The sequence below is a fragment of the Ochotona princeps genome, chromosome 8, assembly GCF_030435755.1.
Source record: "Ochotona princeps isolate mOchPri1 chromosome 8, mOchPri1.hap1, whole genome shotgun sequence".
In the NCBI taxonomy this organism is placed as follows: domain Eukaryota; kingdom Metazoa; phylum Chordata; class Mammalia; order Lagomorpha; family Ochotonidae; genus Ochotona; species Ochotona princeps.
In genome coordinates, this window is record NC_080839.1 from 5357512 (window position 1) to 5381975 (window position 24464).

The 24464-nt window shown below is 46.6% G+C and overlaps 1 long non-coding RNA gene across 1 annotated transcript in view; it reads left to right on the top strand.

Annotated features, from left to right (window-relative positions):
• Nucleotides 1-24185, top strand: part of LOC105942314 (uncharacterized) — a 36645-nt gene extending 12460 nt beyond the window's left edge. The window contains exon 2 of the long non-coding RNA XR_009245883.1: nt 23240-24185. This is a non-coding gene — a long non-coding RNA (uncharacterized LOC105942314). The remainder of the gene's footprint in view (nt 1-23239) is intronic.
• The last annotated feature ends 279 nt before the right edge of the window (nt 24186-24464 follow it).

Consider the following 24464-nt stretch of genomic DNA (forward strand, 5'->3'; position numbering starts at 1 on the left):
GGTGGGTACTATTCCTTTTCTCTGTCAAGAGAACATCTTTAAGTATCATCTGTAGGGCAGGTCTAGAAGAGGCAATTTTTTTGAGCTTTTGTTTGCTGTGGGGGAATTTTATTTTATTTTCAAAGACAAAGGAAAGTTTTGCTAGGTATATTAGTCTGGGCTGACAATTATTTCCTTTTAGAATCTACAGTATGTCACTCCATTCTCTTCTGGCCTGTAGAGTTTCCTCTGAGAGGTCAGCTGTGAGTCTGATTGGGTTCCTCTACATGTTAATTGATTTTTTCATGTGCATATTTAAGGATCTTTTCCTTATGTTTGATTGAAGAAAGCTTGATTATCATGTGTCTTAGTGAAGATCACTTTTGGTCAGCCTATTTGGAATTCTGTGCCCCTCCTGTATGTTGTTTCCCAATTCCTTCTCCAAATTAGGGAAGTTTTCCCTTATTATTTCATTGAATACATCTTTAAACCAAACTTCTCTTTCTGAGCCTTCTAGAACTCCCATAACTCTTATACTTGGCTGTTTAACAGTGTTTCGTAAATCTTGAATACTTTTTTTGGCTTGACTCAGTTCCAGTTCCAGTTCCAGCTTTTTTGATTGTTTCCCCATTGTGGCAAGAAATGTCTTCTAATTCTGAGATTCCTTCTTCTGCCTCATTCATTCTGCTTAATAGCAGAATTTTTAATTTACTCCATTGTGGGGCCTGGCAGCGTGGCCTAGCGGCTAAAGTCCTCGCCTTGAAAGCCCCGGGATCCCATATGGGCACCAGTTCTAATCCTGGCAGCTCCACTTCCCATCCAGCTCCCTACTTGTGGCCTGGGAAAGCAGTCGAGGATGGCCCAAGGCTTTGGGACCCTGCACCCGCGTGGGAGACCCGGAAGAGGTTCCTGGTCCCGGTATCGGATCGGCGCGCACCGGCCCATTGCGGCTCACTTGGGGAGTGAAACATCGGATGGAAGACCTTCCTCTCTGTCTCTCCTCCTCTGTGTATATCCGGCTTTCCAATAACAATAAGATCTTTAAAAAAAAAAATTTTACTCCATTGTGTTCTTAATTTCTAATATATCAGCTTTCATTTGATTTGTTGCTACTGTTTCCTGTATGACATATTCCTAAATTCCTTGTACTCCTCTATGTGTTTCTTGATGTTGATAAGAAGCTTTATAACTTTATAATTCTTAAAATTCTTTATCCCTTATTTCTTTGATGTATTCTTTAGTTAATTCTGAGTTTGGCAAAGGTTTTTGCTCCTTTTCAGGAGAGGTGTCAGTAATATTTATTGTGCCTCTGTCTCTGTTCTTTTGCTCCTGGTCATTGCACTTCTGGTTAGCACACTCTTGTCCTTTGGGCAGTTTTCTATGTTGTGTCACCCACAGGTCTATAAGTCGAACTTAGTGATTGCGTTTGGTACCCAATTAATTTGCCATCACGTGTGCCACTCCCTCCAGCAAGTTTCAGTTCCAGACTCTTATGGTAGGTTTCCACCATGGTCTCAGTAGTCCCAGCTCGTGACTCACCACTCTGTCTCCACCTTCTGTGATCCTGTATTGTGATGACACTGTTGTCTCCACAGCCTTTCTCCAGCTGCTGGTTTGAGCAGTGCCTGGGAGACACCAGCTATCCTAAATCACTGGATGCTGGTATTGCTGGAACCTGTTGGCCACTAAGTCTGAGGGCCACCCAGACCTGTTTTGCATGGAATCTGTAGGTTGCCAAGTCAGTATTGTTTTCCCTGTGGGACCAGCGCAATATGCTGACCCAGAGTGAATTCTTTCCCATAGAGCATATGCAGCTTGCTCTTGTCCCTCCAGTCCCAAAGCCATTTCCTCAGCATATAAAATGGCTCCTGATGTGGTACTGGTGGAGCTCTGTGTCTGCTGACTGTAAGGTCTAGGGGATTCCTGGAGCCATTTTGGGTGGAACTTGTAGGATGCCAAGTCTGTACTGTTTTCTCTGTGAGACCAGCGCAATGTGCTGAACCAGAAGTGAGTTCAATCCAAGGTTAGCACATGTACAGCTTACTGTTGCCACTCCAGTCCCACAACCTTTACCTCAGGTCACAAATGGCACCGGATATGGCACTGGTCGGGTATGGGCTGAGGAATCCACCTCATTTCTGCACCATATGCTTGAGGCTTACCACTAAGTCTCCACTCATGACTGGATCAAACTAATCAGCAATATGGGCAGCTCTATGCCTGGGTTCACCTCCTCAGTTCCTGGTGAGCTCCCCTTTCCACCTGGCCACTGGTGGAGCTCTAATTGCCTATTGCCAATTGCTGCGAAGCTGGGGGTATTTGGTTACTGCTACACTGCTCTGTTGTCTCCATATGCCCCTCTGCCATTAGCCTGTTCTCTCCTTTTTCCTGGGATCTGCCCTCTCTGCTTCGTGCTGGCTAATGATTATCCTGTCCTTACCCTATATTGCCATAATGCTCTCCATCTGAAACATTTTTTAAAAAATTTATTAATTTTTTTGTTGCGAAGTTAGGTATACAGAGAGCAACAGAGACAGAGAGGAAGATCTTCTGTCCGATGGTTTACTCCTCAAGTGACCACAATGGTTTGAGCTTAACCAATCAGAAGCCAGAAGCCAGAAGCCAGAAGCCAGAAGCTTCTTCCAGGTCTCCCATGTGAGTGCAGGGACCCAAGGTTTTGGGTCATCTTCAACTTCTTTCCCAGGTCACAAGCAGGGAGCTGGATGGGAAGAGGGGCTGCCAGGATTAGATCCCATATGGGATCCTGGCACATGCAAGGGAAGGGCTTTAGCTGCTGGGCTACGCGCTGGGCCCTGAAACATTTTTGAAAGGAATATTCACTGTCAGTAGAGAAGATGGAATGTAAGGGGTTTTTTTTGTTTTGTTTTGTTTTTTGGTATAAATTAACTGGCCCCGGGAGGACACATTCCTTGCTACCAGGTCTTTCTATTAAGCAAACAAAGACCATGCCCTCCTAAAATCTGAAGTCCTAAACGTGAAACAATGGATGAGTGAAGGCATAACAGGGTGCAGAGAAGTGTTGCAAAGTTCAGATTCCTTCACTTCTAATGAAGCATCCCTGTGACTTGTCTTCCTACCACAGCCCAGCCTCAGCTCACACACCAGATGGGAATTGACCATCAGGCCTAAGCTTGCCAAGTCACGTATCTCTCGAGAATTAGCTAGTGTGTAACATAAAGATTTCCTTTTGCAGTTTGTCCTGAAACAGATGCTTTCTTTCAATTTCCCTTCCTGAGAAGTTGAAGGTTAACTCCTACAACAGAATAAAAAATATGTCTCTTACTAACAGTTGCATCACATCCTAATGTATCAGGTCACAGTAAAACCTGGAATTTCAACTACTAGCTTGTCTCCTTGGGAAGAGGAAAGAACTGTTATAGCCAGGGCTTTCCTGCTAAAATTGATGTGTGTGTTTATTTATGTACTCACTTGCTTATTTGAAAAAGGAAAGAGACAGGAAGAGTCTCCTCAGGTTCATTCCTAAAGTGCTTTAACAGCCAAGACAGAAACAGGTAAAATTTAGGAGCCTGGAACACAAGTCAGCTCTCCGAAATGAATGGTTGAGATGCCACTACATGAGCCATTGCCTGCTTCAAGGATGTGCATTAGCAGGAAGTTGGATTAGAAGCCAAGGAGCCAGACTTGATGCAGGTACTCTGACAGTGGATGTGGTTTCCCAAGCAGTGATCCAATTACTGTACCAAATATTCACCCCAGAACCTAGGTTTCTCTGTGGTAAATGGAAGAAACAAGCAAATAATCAAAATGGCAAATTCTATAAGCCACCTTGTTGCAGTGTTATGGTTCTAAGTATGAATAATGTGCTGTTCCATGCCCAGTGTTTCTCACACATACGTATATACATATAAGCCTTTACTACCAGGTCAACAAAAATGGAAGCTATGGTTAGACGCTTTTCTTGAGAATATCAGTGTCTGCCTGTTCCCGTATCAGCTTTACTTGGCCACCTGTCTTTTCTTCGTGGAGTAGTCTGTTAGGGAGATTTAGTAAGAAATCTTTGTGAACTGGGTGGTCAAGAATGTTCAAATAAAGGGGGTATAGGAGTGATAGGAGTCAAAAATGATGAAGTTGGTGAGAATACATTAACAGTCAGTAATTAAACTTCTAATTATGCCTCTCCCCTTTTGCTTTTGTTCCTTCTCTGTCCAAAGACACAGTTTCTTCCCAGCTGTCCAAAGGTGCCCACTAGACACACACTAAACAATGTCCTTTAAATGGCTTCTGAGCTCTCCACTATTTGTCTAGTGAGTGTGCTGGCAGCAACTCTGGATCTCATGGATGTCACTATAGTCTGAATGTCCCCACCAAAGCTCATGTCACGTGTAAGAGTGTAGACATTTAATTTGATTTTGGAATTTTGAGAGGGACTTTGTGGGAAGGCAGTTATGGTTAAATGGGGTCATAAGAGGAAGTTCCTAATCCCAAAGTGCGGCGGCTTTATCAGAAGAGGAGAGGCCTGTGCTGGGACACTCTCCTGCCTTGTAATACCATATTATGGCCACACTGGAAGGCCCTCACATCATGCTAGTGTCGTGCCATTGTCATGTACTATGTTTCTTCTTCAGTCAGTGTTATTTAGCTACAGTATTAGAAGATGAATGGAGACAGCTATATTTGTAACTCACTGACAGGTGCAGATGGATAGGCCTCACAGCTGGGTGGCTTTTACCATTGCATAGGTTTAGCTTAGTTCTATTCCTAGTTACGCATTGTGTGGTTCAAGCTCATATTTGACAAGCTGGCTGGAAAGAGAAGCATAAGATACTCTGATTTTGCCAAATAGTTAAGATGGAGCATATAGTAATAGTGGTTTGTAAGGTTCTCTTAAAGCTTTGAGTATCTGCATTGATCTACAGGTGTCTTACCTTACACACAGCTGTGTCACTAGCCTGTAAAAATCAATTTAAAAAGATGAACTAGGGGAGATGCCATAGTGTAGTAGGCTAAGCCTTTGACTGTGGCAGTAGCATCATATATGGGTACGGTTTAGGGCCTTGTTATTCCACCTCAGATCCAGCTCCCTACTAACACCTTGGGAAAGGAACAGAGGATGGCTCAAGTCTTTGGGACCCTGCACCCATGTGAGAGAACTGGAAGGAGCTCCTGCTCCTGGCTTTGGATTGGCCCAGCTTTGGCTGCTGTGGCCATTTGGAGAGTGAACCAGAGGAGGAAGATTTCTCTGTCTCTATTTCTCTCTCTCTTTCTCTTTAATTCTGAGTTTCAAATTTTAAAAATGTATTAAATAAATCTTAGAAAAGGATAGGGCTGACACTATAGCTCAATAGGATAATCTTCTAGCTTCACATCAAAATTCTGCATACCTTTTTTCATTTTAGATTCTAATTTAATTTTTTATTTTTAATGTTCTTTACATGGCTTATCAGGATTTATGTCCATATTGGTCTTCAATTAGGATGGGGAGGGTGGAGGTATGGAACAAAGTGGGTGGAATAAATATTTCAGTTTTCTTTTCTTGTTTTTTTTCCTCCTGTGTCTGCAGAGGGGTAAGGGAAGCTGCTCCTTGCTCTCAAACTGCATCAGTACCCAAGGATGGGGGGATTGTCATTGATGACACCTTAGAGATCCCAATGTAGGGAAGAATGTTTCAGGGGGATGTCAACTGAGTGGTTTTGGTATTTCTGCACCAAGGTTGAGAAGATCTTTCTAAGATCTATTGGCTGACCAGTTTCATGTTAGTGCAATCATAGACTTAGGAACATTTTGTAAATCCTGGCCAGGAGATTGGTCCAACCTGTTCTGCTTTCCATCCTCTGATGAGGCAGTGAACACGCTCTGCTGACCTGCATGAGCTGGCTGTTATGTCCCCTGTGTGCAGCTAAGCATGCTCTCCACGGCACAGGCACCAGCAGTTGAGGAGTCCTGGTCCTGATGCATGCTTTCTAAGGTTGGATCACATATCTTGTGATTTTCCCTTGAGTCTAGTGATCCAGTTGAGCAGACCCCCCAAGAAACCTTGTCTGGAGAGACCTCAGATTTGACTCCTGTGTGTGCCATCTAGTGTAGGTTCAGGTTTGGTCCATCACTTGTGCCAGCCAACACATATGCTGGTGGATACAACTGCCTTGTCAGTCCTCTCCCGTGAACTGATGGATATTGCGGCTTAGCCCACCCCAGCCTGCCACAGGTCTGGTTCTCATATATACCAGTGGGTACCATGGCTTAGTCAGGGCAATCGACACTAACTCCCACCAGGTCCTCCCTCGGTCATGGTTTTTGTGCTGCAGCCTAGTGCATCCTGTCCTACATCCCCCCTGGCTTTCATGCACACCATGGGTGCTGAGGCTTAGCTTAGCCCAACACACACCAGACCCAGCTGTCATGTATGTAATGGGTGCTGCCACAACATCCAGCCTGGCTCACCCCAGCTCTCACGCTCACCAGTGGGATCTGCAGCCCATCAGGGGAGTGCCCATAGTTCTTCTACCAGGCCTATTTCCAACCCTGGAGCTTGTGCTTGGCAACAGATATTGTGGTCCAGCCTTCAAGACTTGCATCCAGTCCTGGTACTTGCCAATGGGTTTTCAACCTAGCCTGGCCTGTCTGCAAGCATTCTCATTCTTTCATGTGCCAATGGGAGCTACAGCCTTGCCCAAACTGGACTACCCTCAGTCCCAGCTCTCATACTCAGTGGTAGAAACAGCAGTGTAGCAGGGGAGTCCCTGAAGCTACCCTATCAGATCCACTCCCAGCCCCAAGTCTTGGGCATGCTGGCATGGACCCAGCCTGGCATGATCCACCTCCAGACTTGGCATTTGCTGGTGGGTGCTACAGCTTTGCTCAACCTGGTCCACTCCCAGGCTGGCCCTCATGTGCACTGGCAGTTGTCATGGTCCAACCTGGCCTGGCCTGCACCCTAACCTTGCTATTGCTTATTCCAGTGTGTGATGCAGACTGGCCCAGACCAGCCTGCCCCAACCTGGCCCACATGTATGTTGACAGGTGCAGCAACCTGGCCTGCCTGAGCCCTGGCTCCTGTGCTCACTAGAGGGAGCTGAAGACTAGCAGGGAATTAGTCCTCCTAGCAGGCTCACTCATAGCTGTGGAAATTGTGTGCTGCATCAGGCGCTATGGTACAGCCAGCCGTAGCCTGCCCCCAGTCCTGGCACTCACAGGTGGGTACCATGGCCTAGTCCTTCTAGCTTGCGCCCATTCTCCCATTCTGGTTCTTGCTGGTGGGTTCTGTAGTGTGGCCCACCCCTAGACCTGGCTCTCATGTGAACCAATGGGTTCTGTGGTCTATCCCAGCCCATCCTGTACCCACTGTGGCTCTTACAAGTTCCAGCAGATGCTGGGGCCTAGTCCAGTTTGGAATTCCCTGTAGCTCACATGTATGCTAACAATGCTGCAGCCTTACCCAGCATGGTCTGCTCTCATGGCCTGGCTCTCATGCCCATCAGTGGGAGCCTAGGAAAGAAGTCCACTAAGTTCCCTACCAGGTCTGTTCTTAGCCCTGGATCTTGTGTGTGGTGGTGGGTGGGTACTTTGGCTAAGCCTTGTCTGGCCCCCAACCCAGTAAGCTCTTGCTGGTGGGTGTTGCAGCATAGCCCAGACTGACATGACCCACACCTCATCCTGGCTCTTGTGCATGCCAGCAGGTGCTACTGCCTGGTCCAGGAGAGCCTACTTCCAGACCTGAACTGTACATATGCCAAAAAGTCCTGCAGCCTTGCCTTGCTTGGCCCACCCACAGCCCCAATTCTCATCTGCTCCAGGGGGAGCTTCAGCCTAGTAAGGGATTTCCCCAAGCTCCCCAACTTCCAGCTCCAGATCTCATGCATGCTGTCAAATGCTATGGCTCTGTTTGGCATAGTTTGCCCTCAGTCCCACTCTTTGCATATGCCAGAAGACACTGCAACCAGGTCCAACCTGGGCTCCCCGCCCCCAGCCCTGGCTCCCACTAGTGTCAGATGAGTTTGTGTCAGGTAAGTTCCATGGTCCAGCTTATCTTGACCTGACACCACTCATAATTGTTGCAGTTAGTGCACAGGGGCAAGCCCTAAATCTCTTCCAGACACTCATGGGCAGATACTGTGTGCTGGCAGGTGCTACAGCCAGGCATGTCCCCCAGTCCCAGATTTTGTGTGTGCTGGCAGGCAGTGGGCAGTGCTACTTAGCCCAACCAAGGTTTCCCACGTGGGTCCTCCCCAGTTTCCCCTCCCTAAACCACCTTGTATCAGCTTCCTTGCCCACCTGTGAGCACCTGTTGCTTGATCCATGGAAGCCCCCAGAAGTCATTCCTCACCTGTCAAACATGCCTTCGGTGGTCCCCACTCCAACATGTGCCCAGACCCCTTTCCCTCCGGACAATCTGCAGCCCCATACCCCCACCACATGGTGGTGTGTGGCATGCCTGGGGACTGGGCTGGTGGTGGCCTGGCCTTGTGTCCCCTACCTGTGCAGTGCGGTGCAGGGGCCCACAGAGTTTCCCAAGTATCTTTTAAAAAAATCAAAAACTAGAATAGATAACTATACTGGAACACTGGTAGAGTTAACACAGATTTGGTATTAACCAGGTCCAGAAGTTCCACCAGCTACTGACTGCTTTTTTTCCCAGAAGTGTAGCACTTGTCTGGGTACAAAGCAACCAAGGCAGTTGCCTACAGCTGGGGCTGTCTCTGCTTCCAACCCAACTTCGTGCTAATGCCGCTTGGGGAAAGCAGGTGATGACTCAAATACTTGAGTTCCTGTCACCCTCGTTGGAGATCTGGAAGGAATTTCTGTTTTCTCTCTTCAGCTTGGCCCAGTACTGACTGTTGCAGGCATTTGGGGTAAACCAACAAATGGAAGATTTCTGTCTCTGTCTCTTTTTTCTTCATTGTTTCATCTTTCCAAAAAAAATTCTTTTTTAAATAAGCTTTTTAAAAAAGGGGTTCGGGCCGGGCGGCGTGGCCTAGCAGCTAAAGTCCTCGCCTTGAATGCCCCAGGATCCCATATGGGCGCCGGTTCTAATCCCGGCAGCTCCACTTCCCATCCAGCTCCCTGCTTGTGGCCTGGGAAAGCAGTCGAGGATGGCCCAAGGCTTTGGGACCCTGCACCCGCGTGGGAGACCCGGAAGAGGTTCCTGGTTCCTGGCTTCGGATCGACGCAGCACCGGCCATTGCGGCTCACTTGGGGAGTGAAACATTGGATGAAAGATCTTCTCTGTCTCTCCTCCTCTGTGTATATCCGGCTTTCCAATAATAATAATAAATCTTAAAAAAAAAAAAAAAGAGAGTTTCAAGGCCAGCATGATAGCCTGCCAGCACCAGCATCCCATATGGGCACCGATTTGTGTCTTGGATACTCCACCCCCAATCCAGCTCCATGCTAAATTGCCTGGAAAAGCAGTGGAGGACGGCCCAAGGCCTTGGAAACCTGTACCTGCACGGGAGACGCAGAAGACACTTTTGCCTCCTGGCTTCAGATCGGTTCAGCTTTGGCCATTGCTGCTTTTTGGGAGACAAGCAATAGATGGGAGATCTTTCTCTCTGTCTCTCTTGCCTGTAAATCTGACTTGTTTCTTCAATAAAAATAAATACATAAATATTTAAAATTTAAAAGGAAAAATAAAAGGGTTTCTATACATTAGTCCATATAATGGTTTTCTAATGCATTGGACAGAGTAATGTATTGTTATTACAGAGTACTGAATCTACAATCTCTCTCTAAGTTTGAGACACTTTGCATTGAAAAACGAGTTGGCCAACACAATGTCCTTTTCCCTAAAATATGGCTCTAAAGGGAATGATATAGCCTGTATTATTTGCATTCAGATTCAATTAAGATAAGCTGGTGTATAGTATTGCTAACATTATCATAAAATTTTTGAATGTAGTTGTATCAGAGCACAGTGAAACTATCTGGAAACATTTCTAAGAGTGTATCAGGGATGCTGTACACACACATATACGTGTGTATATATTTATTATTTAAAGAGTTATTAAAAGGAAGAACCTCTGCTGGGTAAGATCCAGACCAGATGTGCCCCTGAGCATCCTCAGTCTGTCCTCCCAGGCCTTTGCTCAGCTCCAAAGATGCTGCCCGCATGTGCCCAGCACCCTCTGCCAGAATCTGTAGATTGCCAGCCGCTGTACAGCTGCTCCACAGCTCCTCAGACTTCCAAGTGCCCTGGGAGTGGCTGAGTTGGAAACTTGTCTTCCCCGGAGTTTCTGGCAAGAATGAGCAGCACACATAAGGGCTTGGAGGACTTGCCAGACTTTGTGGGGAGTTTGCTGTGTTCCTGATGACCCAAAAGAGCAAGCGAAGCCATCCGATGGCAAAGTGGAAAGGATATTTTCCACCGTTTTTGTGAGGAAAGGGTGGTAAGTCTTCTTTGGCATAAATAAAGTGAAGTTGAAAGGGCAACTGGGTAAATTCAAATGAAGTCTGACATCTAGTCGGTGCAGCTGTACTCATTTAGGAGTGCTAGTGTTGACCAATGTACTACAGAAAGACAACACTAGCATTCGTAAACTCTATTGCTGTCCACAAATCTAAAATGATTGTAAAATAGAAAGTATACATATAGGAATTAGATGATGGAAAACAGGTCGTATGTGATGGCTGGGTGGAAGCAGACAGAGAAAGGGGGAGAGAGAGAGAATTGGTCATTTTACAAGGAGTGCGGGAGAAGTTAAGCAGAGAGATTTGGCCACCATTTGAAGGGTGGGATTTCGCACGCCTCTGATGCAGCACCCGTCCCAAGAAATAGTTTGTGAACAAGGGTCTTGAAAAATGCATTTCCTGGGTCGAGCGCACACAGCTCGTTCTTGGTGCATCCTCCTGTCCTGTGGATCAGTTTGAGCGTCCCATTGTGCTGTGTGCACCTGCAGGTGTGGGGGCCGAGCCGGTTCCCTCTCCTTTATGTCCTCATAATGCTGCCTTTCCTGCCACCCATTGAATCAGGTCCCTACTGCATTTCACACTTGGATTAACTCAATCATGCAAATTATGTCAGGCCTAAAAGAAATCAGGCTGTGGGCAAATAAGAAATGCTAATAAAAATTGAAAATATGGCTCACAGTGGCGATGTTCCTTTATGACGCAGCTGCCCCCAGTCCTGGGATTCGTAAGACCTGGCCCAGGCAGAAGGGGAAGGGCAGACAGGTTTGGGCTGTAACATAAATAAAAACCACATGGTTAATTAGATTCCCAGATCTGGATTAACCTCTTGGGGTGGAGTGAACTGGTGCAGAGATGAGCAGGCTAAGGCTTTCTGTGCAAAGCAGTCCTTGAATATTTGTGCTCCTCCTTATGGAGCAGAGATTCCAGCAGAGGCTCCGCAGGTGTCCTAATAGTCTTTCCTATATTAGTGTCTGAGTATCTTGTCCTCAGTTCCCTGCTGACAGTCTCTCCCCTTGGAATGTCCTCTGGGAGATGGTCCTACCACTTACATTCAGCACCTGACCGTCTTCCAGAGTGATCTCAAGAGGGGGACTTCCTCTGCATCTGAACTCCGTCCTGTTTTGCTAGCTCTTCCTGTTTCTCATAGTACAAGAGGGCTGCAGCGAGTTTACGGTAAAGTGAAATTAAAAGACTAATTTGGGGCCCGGCGGCGTCGCCTAGCGGCTAAAGTCCTCGCCTTGAAAGCCGGGATCCCATATGGGCGCCGGTTCTAATCCCGGCAGCTCCACTTCCCATCCAGTTCCCTGCCTGTGGCCTGGGAAAGCAGTCGAGGATGGCCCAAGGCTTTGGGACCCTGCACCCGCGTGGGAGACTTGGAAGAGGTTCCTGGTTCCCAGCTTCGGATCGGCGCAGCGCCGGCCATTGCAGCTCACTTGGGGAGTGAAACATCGGATGGAAGATCTTCCTCTCTGTCTTTCCTCCTCTCTGTATATCCGGCTTTCCAATAATAATAATAAATCTTAAAAAAAAAAAGACTAATTTGTTCTGGTGCCAAAAAAAATTTGAAATTTCGCGCAACTTTTCATATAACACACTTTCTACAGGAGCTTTGTAAACTCCTGGTGTTGGTTCATTTGCTATCACTATCACACAATACTTGGTGCTGAGTATTGTACCAAAAAAGAGGTGTGTGTGGGTCAGTTTGGGAGGCAGAAAGGTCAGGTGAACGCCCATTTCCAGCAGTGGAGGGTCATGGTTCAATTCTTGCCACTGACTCCCAGTTCTAGCTTCCTACAAATGTGTGCCCTGAAGAGCAACAGTGTCAGCTCAAGTAGTTGGCTCTCCTCCACCCTACATGGGAAACCGCATTGAGTTCCTGGCTCCTGGTGTTCATCCAGCTTAGTCCCGGCCCTCATGGACCTTATGGGAGTGAGCCAGCAGGTAGGAATAATTTCTCTCTCCTCTCATAAAAACAAAATATTAGTGCAATCATTGCTCCAACAAGTGGAATAGTTGACCTAGCAAGACCCTTCTCTACCCTCCCTTTGCCTTCCCCACCAGTTTCTGCTGTACAGCTTGACAATATCATGTGCAGAGAGCACAACTTAGGGCCAAGAGTGCCCTTTGGCATGAGGAGGAGGGAGAGGCTGTTTCTGACTGCAATTTCAAGAACAACTTTTACTGAGTGTCTCTGTGCCGGGAGTTGGGTTCAAGAGCTTTCCATGCGTTATCTCGTTTAATCCTTGGGAAACACTGAGGTGTCTGCTACACTAGTGCCTTACACCTCTTCTCCAGAAAAAGAGAGGCCATCAGGGGCGGGGGTCAGAAATGTGGACCTCAGTGCTCTAGCCCTTGAGTGATCCTGAAAGCCTGTGTTTCTTCCTCTGCTGTGAGGATACAGCAGGCTCTGGGAGAGGGGATGACTCTGAAAGGTGCATTTTCTTATCATTGATCATTGTTCCCAACAGAGGGGTTGGAACACTGCTGATCCTGTCTGGTGGGTTGATGTAAACAGTCTGGGTTGACCACACTCTGATCTCCAAATCTGGCTGGGAAGGCCAGAGGTTATTTCTTAGGCAGCTACACTTCAGCGAGCATATGGGCCTGTGACAGGGTTGGCAAAACTCGCCCCAGAGCTCTGTCTCCAATATTGGGTTTTATTCTATTCACGTCTACCCTGCTACTCCTATAGCAAGTTCCATGATAAATATGGGCCATAAAATTATTAGCCATAATCATTTTTCTCTTAAATCAACTCAGCTATATTTAATGACCGCTGAAGAAGGTGGGTTAAAAATAACTTGGGGTTCTGTCTCTTATCCTAGATGATTGGCATCTCACTCCATTCCCAACGAGGGCGAGCTGCAAAGCTCAGCGGTGATCTCGCTTCCGGAGGCTTGTTGGAACACCGAGCACACACCCCTGACAGATACAACGGGGATTAATGAGCCATGACCAGAAGTTTGATTTTTCTGTCAAGTGCTCCCATCCGTTTTTAATAAACAGGGGAACAACATAAACTCCATTGCCTGCTCTCCGCTGCTTCCACCAAGCGGGTTGCTTGCTCCTGGTACCCTGCGTGCTGAGCTGAGTTAGGAGGCTAAATGACCGACAAATGCTTTATGAGCCTCCGTGGTCCGCTGCTCTGGTGGCTGGTTCTTCTCCCCGAGTTCCTTGTCTTTGCCTCTGTTCAATGTGGGAGGCTCAGCACTCTGCCAAGGAAGCCGTCAACTGCGATATCACATTTACAACTAAATGGCTTCAATTTAGTGTCACTGGTGCATGATCTGTGGTGTGAAACTGCCAAAATACCCACTGCTTTCCCCTTTAAGCCACGCTGAGCACTCTTTTGCAATAGGCTGTCTCCTGCGAGGACTGGAAGCGGAGCCAAGGTACAACGAGCTCACTGTCGCAGATGGAAAGGGTCAGGTACCCTGGAGGAGCCATGCCTGGCGACATGGCATGCTTCCCTGTTCAGATGAAGCTGTAGTTTGTTTCTGCGAGCTATCTGCCCGTAACAAAAATTACTCACTGCTGGAACTTGCTCCATCCACATTCATTGCACAATTGTGGTGTTCACAAAAAGAGATGTTTTGGTTCTTCATCGTGCAAGAATTCGTATTCCATTTTCCCCCACCCCCCTTTTTGGTCTTACGCAACAAACTAGGATTTATGTGGGAAATTTGCTGCTTTCTGTCAGGGTTGTTCCTGAAACAGTCGGCTGGTTGTCTTAAACCAAACTGACCACAGGATGGCCCCAGCGTTCCATGCGAATTCCACCGAAAAGGCATTTACCTGGTAATGCAAAACTTGTCTCTTAAAGAGGAAAGGTCAGAGCATGGGGATGTGGTCACATCTACCGTTTCAGAAGAAATTCGGCTTTGCAGGGGCAGCCTCGGGATCATCACGTCCAGTCAGAGCTGATCTGAACTGAGACCATCCTTGAAGAAGAGTTAGGCACCTGCCAGGAAAGCCACTAAAGTTAACAGCCCAGAGCCGCTATTTAATTGCCCCTGAAGAGAAGTCACCCTGAGGTGGAGTTAATAACCAATCCCCTGTCTCCATCTCTCTCTCTCTCTCTTTTTTTTCATTTTAATTTTTCTTGAAAGCTTCAAGTTCAAGCAATGTGATGAACAATATCTAATGAAATTACTTGCTGTTCAAATGCCTTCCTGGTCTGACATATTCATCAAATTCCTAAATGAGAGCATAAAATTACCCCAAAGAGAAACATTTGAAAGGAACATCAATATGCTTCTAAATGTATTAAGTTAACAGATGTAAAATACAAATTGGTTTATTATACATTCATGACTTATTTGAAAGAGTTACACTGAGAGATCATTCATCCAATGGTTCATTCCTCCAATGGTTGCAATGGCTGGGATCAGGCCAGGTTGGCACCAGGAGCCAGGTCGTCCACATGGGTGACAGGGACCCAAGAAGTTGGACCGTTTTCCGCTGCCTTCCCAGGTGCATTAGCAGGGAGCCGGATTGGAAGAACAGCAACTGGGACTTGAACTGGTGTCCTTACGGATGCTAGCGTTGCAGGTAGCAGCTCAACTTGCTGTCCAACAGATCTGCTACAAAAATAGAAATTACTGAAATAGCTGACCTCATCCTCTCTTGCACAAGAGTAATGACAACAGAGCCACGGCAGCAAAAGGTAGTAGCGGATGGGATGTTACAGGGAGATAGTCAGGAGAAGACAGGAAACAGGTGCACTCATTAGTCACCAATGACCGCACCCACAGGAGAGCTGCGTTTGTCCAACACTCCTCGTGGCTACAGATTGCTAGCTCACAAAGTGAAGTGGTGAGCCAAGCTCATCAAAGCCCAAAGCCTCGCATTGGCTTCCTCCTTGGCTTGAATGAACCCAGGTTCCAGCAGATTACTGATGGTTCCTATTCTCAAGGCGTTGTGAGTTGAGTGTGCAAAGACATCACACCTTACTGTTAAGCCAGTGCTCGAGTAGACCCCACCGTTGTCTGATTTTTAACTTTCTTCTAACTACAAGATCCCATCCCTCAGTGAGAAGTGGTCAGAGGCCATGCGCTTCATCTCAGGGCAAGTATGTCTGGGTCTGAGTACAGCCTGCTTCCTCATGCTTTCTTTCATGTTTATAGCCATGGCTACAAACCTTAGCTTCTGTTGTTTTTATTATTATTTTTTTCAAGTTCATTTTTTTTGAAAGATGGAGAGACAGAGAGAAAGAGAGAGATATCTACTTGTTCATTCTCAAAATGTCTGCAACAGATAGGGCTGGGCCAGGAGGAAGCCAGGGGCCAGAAAATGCATTCAGGTCTCACATTTAGGTGTCAGGGACCCAAGGTCTTGAGCCATCATAGGCTGCTTCTTAGAGCGTGCCTGAGCAGGAAGCTGGGTAGAAAGAGGAAGCTGGATGGGTTAAGGTACTCTGATAAGTGGCAGCTTAATCTGTTAAACTATAACACCTGCCGGTATTTTAAGCTGCTTACTGTAAGCTGTGCTTTTACTGGTATATGGGGGCTGTGATGGGCTGTATTGTGTGTCCCCCAAACTCACAGGTTAAAGTCTTAACCTTCAGGACTTCAGATTGGGAGTGTATTTGGAAGTAGGGTCTTTAAAGAGATAATGAGGGTTAAATGAGGTCGTTGGGTCCTAACCCCCAGCTGAGTGGTGTCCCTGTAAGAGGAGATGAGGCCACTGACAGGCAAAGGGAAGGGACCACCTGCAGACGAACGAGGCAGCTGCAAGCCGGTGGGCGGGGCCTCAGAAGGCAACAAGCCTCCTGGCACCTTGACCTTACATTTGCAATCTGCAGAACCGTGAGAAAACAAACTTCTGTGAAGTCGCACAGTCGGTGGCATTGTTAATGGCAGTTCTACACAGAGGAAAAAAGAATCTTTATCTGGTAGTACTAGTTATATAATAGTTAGGGGGGTGCTCCTTGGTTGAACATGATTCATAATGACTGCTGGTAGAAACTGAGAATTTGGTAACTGCTGACTATTCTACTAAGAGATGGACATGTATCAATTTAGGTTCTCGTCCAGGCAAGCAGCTAAGGCTGAAATTCCTGCTTTTCAGCTGAGAGACTCCAGGATGATCATTCAGTACTGTACCAAGTGCACCCTCTTCAAAGGAGGGTCATAAATGGCCTAAGAAGAAGTTGTGCCATTTGCCTTTTATTCCTGTTTTATCTGCTAATTTTATGCCACAGTATTTTAACTGTGTGTTGATAACTTTTAAGCTGCGCATCCACTTTTAATCGTGAGGTCAACTCTTTAGTTTTTGGGGTGATTTCTTGCCGGCGGGCCCCAAGACCACTGAAGGATGAGGCCACCGTGTTCTTCAGCTGTGCAACCACCTGGGACAGTTTGATGGAATGCGCCCGTTTATCGTAAAGTGAGTACAAACTTATATAGACTAAGAAAAGGGGAAGGCAGAAGCAAGGGCAGCCTCGACAGTCCCCCCACCAACAATGACATTGTAACTGGCCTGAAGACATGTCCATCTCTCTGGACCCTTCAACCAAGTTACAGGTCATGTTCCTCTTGCGGGCTGGAAGCTGTGCCTCAGGCAGGTTGTGACTCACTTGAGCATATAAGCTAGCACATAAACTAGAAGCTATGCCTTAGGTCACGGCTGGCAGTTAGGCTGTGGATCGTACTTGACTTCTTAGAGTTGCTCATCAAGGAAGTTCCAGCACAGCTCGTCCAAGGACAGAGAAGACAGACTGGGGTGCAGCCCACTGCTCTCACGGCATGCCCAGTGAACAGACCAGGTTGAAGTCTTGGTCAGCCGAGACTATGGTCGGGGGGTTCCCCTGGGGACACAGTGTGCGTGTGCTTATGACCATGGGCTAAGCAGGCAGACATTCAGGGGTGATCTTCTACACGTCCTTTTCAGGGCATGTGGTACATCCCTGAATGCTAATCTTCCAGGTGCATACCCCAATCCTGTGATTTAGAAAGCCAAGATGGAGGGCCAGTATGATGGCTCAATAGGCTGATCCTCTGCCTACAAAGTCAGCATCCCATATAGGTGCAGTTTCTAGTTTCAGCTGCTCCATTTCAGATTCAGTTCTCTGCTTATGGCATGGGAAAACAGTAGAGGACAGCCCAAGCCCTTGGGATCCTGCACGAATATGGGAGATTCTGAGGAAGTTTCTGGCCTCCTGGCCTTGGATTGGCTCAGCTCCCAGTGTTGTCATCTGGGGAGTGAACGAGTAGATAGAAGATCTGGCTTTCTCTCTGTCTCTCCTTTCTGTAGATCTGCCTTTTGAGTGAGAATGAATAAACATTTTTTTTTTTAAAAAAAAAATCCAGTTTGGATGAGGACCAACAGTACTTACTTGCATATAGAGTGAGGTCCGTGCCTTAGCTCATGCCCCAATGTCAGTGGATACATCGTTCACAGGGAGTCAGTTGGAGCTGGAGGAAAGCACAGGCCTTTCCAATGCTGTTGTGTGGTTAACTCATGGTTCCACTTCAGCACTACCTCAGTCTGTACTGGCTGAGAGTGGGCTGTTGCGCGTCTTCCCTCCGCTCCCCACAGTAGGGTGCCCTGTGTGGTTGGCACAGTGCACTTGGAGAGGCACACGAACTCCTCCCTCAGCAGCAGTGGTGTGAACTGGCCCTGGGTTTGTGCCTGAGCCTGTAACTTGTCTAAGTGCGTCCAGCTGTGTGCACCGGGCCATGCAGTGGATTGACTTGCCTTAGAGGCCAGTCTCATCCTCCTACAATAGACCCCATGGAAATATCTGGATTTGCTTTCTTTTCTTTTTAGGAGATAAGCTGACAGAAACTTATTCCTACCACAAAAGAATTTGCCATTCTGTTCACTTAGGAAGCTCTTTCCCTATGGCTTGCAAATATAATGGGTTCAACTACTCTTTAAAACTCATGTATTTTATAAACTTAAGGGTGGGAGGATGCTGACATTATGGTCCAGTGGCTTAAATCCCTGCGTGAGATACCAGAATCACAGATGGACACAGGCTGGAGTCCCAGCTGCTCCATTTCTGATCTAGCTCCCTGATCATGTGCCGGGGAAACCAGTAGATAATGGCCCAGGGTCTTGGACCCCAGCACTTATGCAAGAGACCTGGCTAAAGCTCCTGGATTTTGCTCCCTGGCTTCAGTGTGGCTCAGCATTGGCCATTGTAGCCATCTGTGGGGCAAGGCAGCAGATTGAAGATCTCTCTCTCTAGAACTCTGCCTTTCAAATAAATAAGCAGATCTTTAAAACAAAACATGAAAAAAGGCATATGAGGACTCGGTCTATATCAAGGATATTATATATTTACATTTAAGCATACGAGGAAAATCATGGCCAAGTGAGGAAGGGCCATAGTTCACACACCTGGGAGAAGAGGCAGCCAGCAGCCAGCTCCCATGCACTCTGCCCTTACACCCCTAGAACAGCCCTGCAAAATCGTCTCCATTTCACAGATCGGGAGATGCAGGGACAGGGTGGCTAGTTCATTTGCTTGAGATTGGCTCCCTCATCAACCCACATGAACCAATATGAGCTTTGCAAGAAAATAGGCACATTAGCTAGAAACTGAACTCAAAATGAAAACAAACAAACAAACAAAGATGGAGAAGGAAAAAGAAAGGAAGAAAGAAGCGGCAGATGGCAGTTAGACGTTCACTGACCCCAAAACAGAGAAACCGTATTGACCTTCCGGGCTTGAAACTGTTGAGTAACTGACACCCAGGTTGGATTCAGCTTTCAGACATCAGTCAAGAGGAATGCAAAAACTGCTTTTCAAGACAGTTATTGCATTTCAGAGCAACACCATCCATCTGAATACGAGATGTGAGACACGCCGTTGAAGCATACTTTAACCACTTTATGACTAATTTGTGTATATGGTAAGATATAAAGAAAACCCACACGGTTTCGGTAAGTGTGGAGTATAAAAACATCCCTTTTTAAGGATTAGAAAGATACTCAGGTCATCATTTGTTCAGCTCAACCATTTAATTATGTGAATGTCTTTTTCAAAATTCCCGATTACGATCTCAGAGGATATGCATGAGTGTTCGATGCCACGTCTTCTTTATAATAATAATAAGCCAAAAGTAAACACAATTTGGTGTTTAAATAGCTTTCTTCTTTCCTTTTGGCCACTCGGGCCTTCATTTCGTTTAATTAATCTGTTCGTTGCTGGTGTGTACCGTATTGCGGTGCAGAGGCATGCTGGCGTCTCCATGCCACAGCTGGAGACGACTCCACATGGCGTCACTGGGAGACACCCCCTCTTTCATCCTGGGCCTTGTAAGAGACTTGGTATGCTTTTATCAGTTCCTGTCAGTTCTAAGCATCAACACTGTGTTGCTGTCTGTGCTGGATCCACCCATTTGGAGAAAGAAAGCAGTTCCACAGTTTGTAAACACCACAGAGCCCGATTCCCACTGGAGGTGGGCTGCTTGCTACTGTCTTGGGTGAAGTTCCGCAGCGGAATGTTGAACTCTAGAAACTTGCTCAGTTTTGTGTTGTTGATGCACGTCCTTTCCCTCTTCCCTTCAACTCTGTGTGTGTTTGTGTAGGAGTGTGCATGTGCACGCGTGTGTGTGTTGTGTGTGTGTGCGCGCATGCGTCTGTGTGTGTATGCACTATCCAGCCATTTTTCAGGTGAAGGCACGGTGGAGAGGTGGTGGGTGTGGCAGGAGAGTGAGAGAAGCTGGGGCAGGAGCCCCAGCCCGGCTTTGGTCCCAAAAGGCCCCACAGCCACACTCCGACTAAGGAGCAGTGGCCACTGATGGAGAGCAGGGCTGGGTCCCTTTTTCAGAGATTGAGTCCCTTACCCCGTCCAGTCCGCAACGGCCTGCAGGCACCCGGCCCCGCTTCCTGAATGGATGGGTTCCGGCTGGCTGTACCTCTCCCCATCCTGGTGCCAGTGGCCGTGAATAACCTTGCTTTGTATTTGATTTTTGGATTTCTCCACCCTGTTTCTTTCCGCCTCCCAGCCCCACCCCCCCGCTAGGCGGCCTCATGTGGTGATGTTTCTTGAAATGTTAGATGCTTTCTTCCTGGATCCCCCACCCCTCTCCAGTTCTGGAAGCATTTTGTTTCTGTACTGCTTTGTGCGGCGGGTGCTGAGTCCAGATCCTTGGGGTTTTAAAATTGAATTAATTATTAGACAGGAAGGGAACAGGGCTTTCAGTAGGCGCCAAGTAACTATACTTAAACTGCAACCTGGCACCGTTTTCCCACCCTTGTGCTGTGGTTTACTGAAGGCAACTGGAGATTTTTATTCTAGTTTTAATCCGGTGTTTCTGTATGTTTTGAAGCAGTTAAGATTTGGCAGTCAAGGGCTGGGAAGCCAGTGCGCATCACCTCCTGACCGGTTGGGCCAAATATATATATATTTTTGGAGGGGGGGGGATCAGAAGTACTTTCCCAGTTCATAAATCACTCCTGACTCTCCTCCCTCTCCGAGAGCAGGGTGGGCTCACCTCTCTCACGCAGGTGTGGCTGCGACTGATCAGTTTTCATTTGCAGAGAAGGGCACTCCTCAAATAAAACCCTCAGAAACTTGGCTGTGCGGCTTAGTGATCGCCGGAGCCATTGCTTCCACTCCGGGACCAGACTGATGACAGTAAACCCTGCGTTTACCAAGTCCGATGAAGACACAGCACACACTTTCTTCATTTCTGAATCTGGGCTTTTATACCAATTCATTGGAGTTGCGGGCAGGCTTGGCCCTGGTACCAGGCATGGGCGTCCGCCCAGAGCGACATGAATGAGATTATGCCAGTGTTTGCTAGAGAAACCCAAGGCCTATCAAAGGTAACAAAATAATGGCTTTTCACAGCAGGGAGCGCCTTCTGGAAGCTGCCCCACACTGGGCTAGCCATCTGATGTTCACCTGGCTCAGGGTGGCTTGGGCCTTTCCCAGTTGCAGCTGGCTGGCTCTGCACAGGAAGTGGAGAGGGGGAGTGCTGAGCCGTGGTGCGGGCTGCCGGGGGAGGCTAGGGGGTGGGACTAGAACTCGGGGTGCAGCTGGGTGTGTGGGTAGGAGTGTGAAGCCATCTCAAGAGCAAAGAGAATAGAGACTTGGGTAAAAATGTAGATTCATATACATTTGGAAAGGGGGGCAGTGGTGGCACGGAGGAGCCCAAATCAGGGTCTTTATGGGCTCCTGTAGAAAGGAACCCGTGAGAACATCTCGGAGGCAACCACGGCCCTGGTTTCTCCACCTCGGATATCAATGGAAATCCTGAAAACGCCACCCTGTGAGCGTTGCTACTTATAAATACTGTTCTGAAATGCTTCTTTTCACTCTTAGAATTAGAAAAAAAAAATTATGTATTCTTGCTGACAATTCTTTATGTTAAAAATATACAAACTTTTAATCTCAGAGATACTTCGGCAAGTGCATGCAAAAATGGAATGAAAAGGTAAATTTATTTTGGCGAAAAACAAATAGGCAGGCAGAGTTTTTTTTTTCCATAATTAATACGCACTTCTAGTAGCTGAGGGTGTCTTCAATGTGTGGATTTTGAAACTCTTTAGCTTTTCTATTAAGTCCATTTTCCATGAACTTTGGGAAGTATTCTGTATCATCTACTTGACTTTGTCATTCTCATCAGTCAGTCAAGTTACTTACAATAAACAAATAAATGTGCTTTTAGTAAGCATGGAACTGTGGTCCATTGGTTCATTTTAGGAGTTAAAAGAAGGCTGATAAATTTACAGTTCTATGGATTTCACTAAGCTCAAACTTCAACCACCTGATTGTCCCTGAATTACTGTCTTTTCTGTTGATTTCTCAATAAATCTCCCTCTTCCTTGCTTGTGGTTAGGGGGCTCTTGTCTCCCAGAACGTCAGCTTTGGAAATGTTGTTAGGGTCTCTTTAATGGGCACGCTGGAATCATTAACACTTCTAATCACAATAAATAATTTACAGCCCAGTTGAGAGAATGATTTTTTTTTCCCTCATCAGCCAGCATTTGGAAAATATATTTATCGAGGAGACAACTTGTCTGCAATTTCAATCTGTTCTTTATGTCCCATTTTCTTTCCAGAAAACATATCCCAAGCTGGTTTTAAAATACCATGATGAAATTTCTGGTCTTTGACTTTAAGCCCAGGTTCTCATCCTTTCTGTTTAGAAATGGATTGGTACCTTTGAGATGATGCAATACAAAATATTTTTAAATAACTTTAAAATGATTTCTACGGGCAGTTGACCTGTCTTCCATATTTAGATATGAAAGCCACATTTGAAAAGTCCTTTTACTTAGTTGGAAACTAAGATGAACCAGCAAGTATTATGATTCGCTAAACAAAACTTTTTGAAAAAATGTGGATGATGTCAACCTCCATGTCTTGCTCTTTTCAACACCCCGTGTCCCTCTGGCTTTGAGGCTAACTCTAGAAAACATGATGTAGACCAACTGTTAGCTTCCCAAGTACTTTCCTCATTGAGTGCTAAGAAGGAAAAATGAGGAAATGTGTTTCTGTCTGGTTTGTGTCAGATACGTTCCAAAACAGAGCGAGGCAGTCTTTTTGCTGCCAGGAGGATTTACCTAGTAAGTCAGCACCTGGGCATTTGTCACCCTAGCCTCCATCAGGGCCCTAAATGTAAGTGTCGGGCAGTGAGACTCCTGCACACATGAGGCTGCAGTGCTGGTTCCTGGGTGAGCGAACTCACGGTTGCCAAGATGCAGGCGGGCTCTGCAGGTGTATGGGCCGCAGCCCTTAGGCAAGGCTGTCTCGGCCTTCCCCAAAGGTCTCAGAGCCCCCTGTGCAGCCCAGATGGCTCCAATTTGAGGCCTTACACTCAGCGCTGGAGCTGTATTGAGTTTCTTCCCTGAAACCAACAAAACCTGCTTCAGCATTTTGCTTGGATTAAAATATTTGTGCCTTTTTTCACAGGGCAGAAGGAGGACTCCTGAAGCCTCCGAAGGAAGGAAATCATTACAGGGCCCTACACAAGTAGGTCATGTGTTGTAGCTGCTCATAGTTTAAGAGGAAGAAACACGGGACCTCAAACCTGGAACACGACTCTTTCAAAATGCTTGTGAGCAGCCCAAGAAAAACATCCTCCCGGGGCTTATCTGAGAACCATCTTCTCTAATCGTCTCAATGTGTCTCATGTTTCCTTAGGAGTTTGCACCTACTTCCCAGAGCTAACGAGATGCCGAAACAGAACACAGAAAACTGTAATGAAGGGGATTTAATAGTTTGTGTTGAAGCTAATAGGGTCCATTAGGAGCTGTCATTTTTATAAACAATGACGATATGCTACCCTCTTCTTTGGTGTAAAGTTGTTTCATGCAGGACCCGTAAACATTCCGTAATGACCTATGGAAATGCATGAGCAAGAAGCGAAGTACCATTTGAAACATGTGTTTTCCTCACATATTACGTTTCTTAGGAAAGAAACTCCCAGAGATCATACATGTGCAGGCATACACACATGTTGTGAAGACATAACACGTGTGTGCATTGCATCAAGAAAATCGAAGAGCAGACAGCTCTCAAGCGCTTTTGGGTTCTGTAAGCTTGAGAAGTACCCAGAATGATTCATTGGATTAGGAATACAGTTTCCATTCTTTAATTCAAACGTTGATCATGAAACAGTCACTCTTGTGGTAGTCTACCGAGACATGACAGTACCGGATCATGGTGGTGCCCAGGAAGGCACAGCTGCCACTTTCCCAGTCAGCTGTGAGTAACCTGTCCCACAACCTCGGTCACATATGTTTCACTACAATTTGGATACCTTGTGTTGAAATTTATTTTTCAGTTGCAGCAGATACAAAGAAATGGTTTATTCTTTGAGATTCACTGAAATATACCCAAAGAAAACGAAATCTGACTGGCGCTCCCTAATTATATACAACCAGTTTTCTCTCTTAGGTTATGTCCACCACCATTTTTAAAAGACAAATGATTTTGCTGCTAGGTCTGATACAACTTGATGCAAAACTTCTTAGGAGCCTTCCACATTTCCATCTGTTTACAGCCGGGAAGGAGGGGAGAGGGTGGCTCGAGAGGGAAAGATCCAAATTCAAATTATTCCAGTTTTTCACGCCGACTTGAAAGCTCCAGTGACAAGTTTTTGAGAAGTTGCCTCAGGCAGAACTCGCTATCAAAG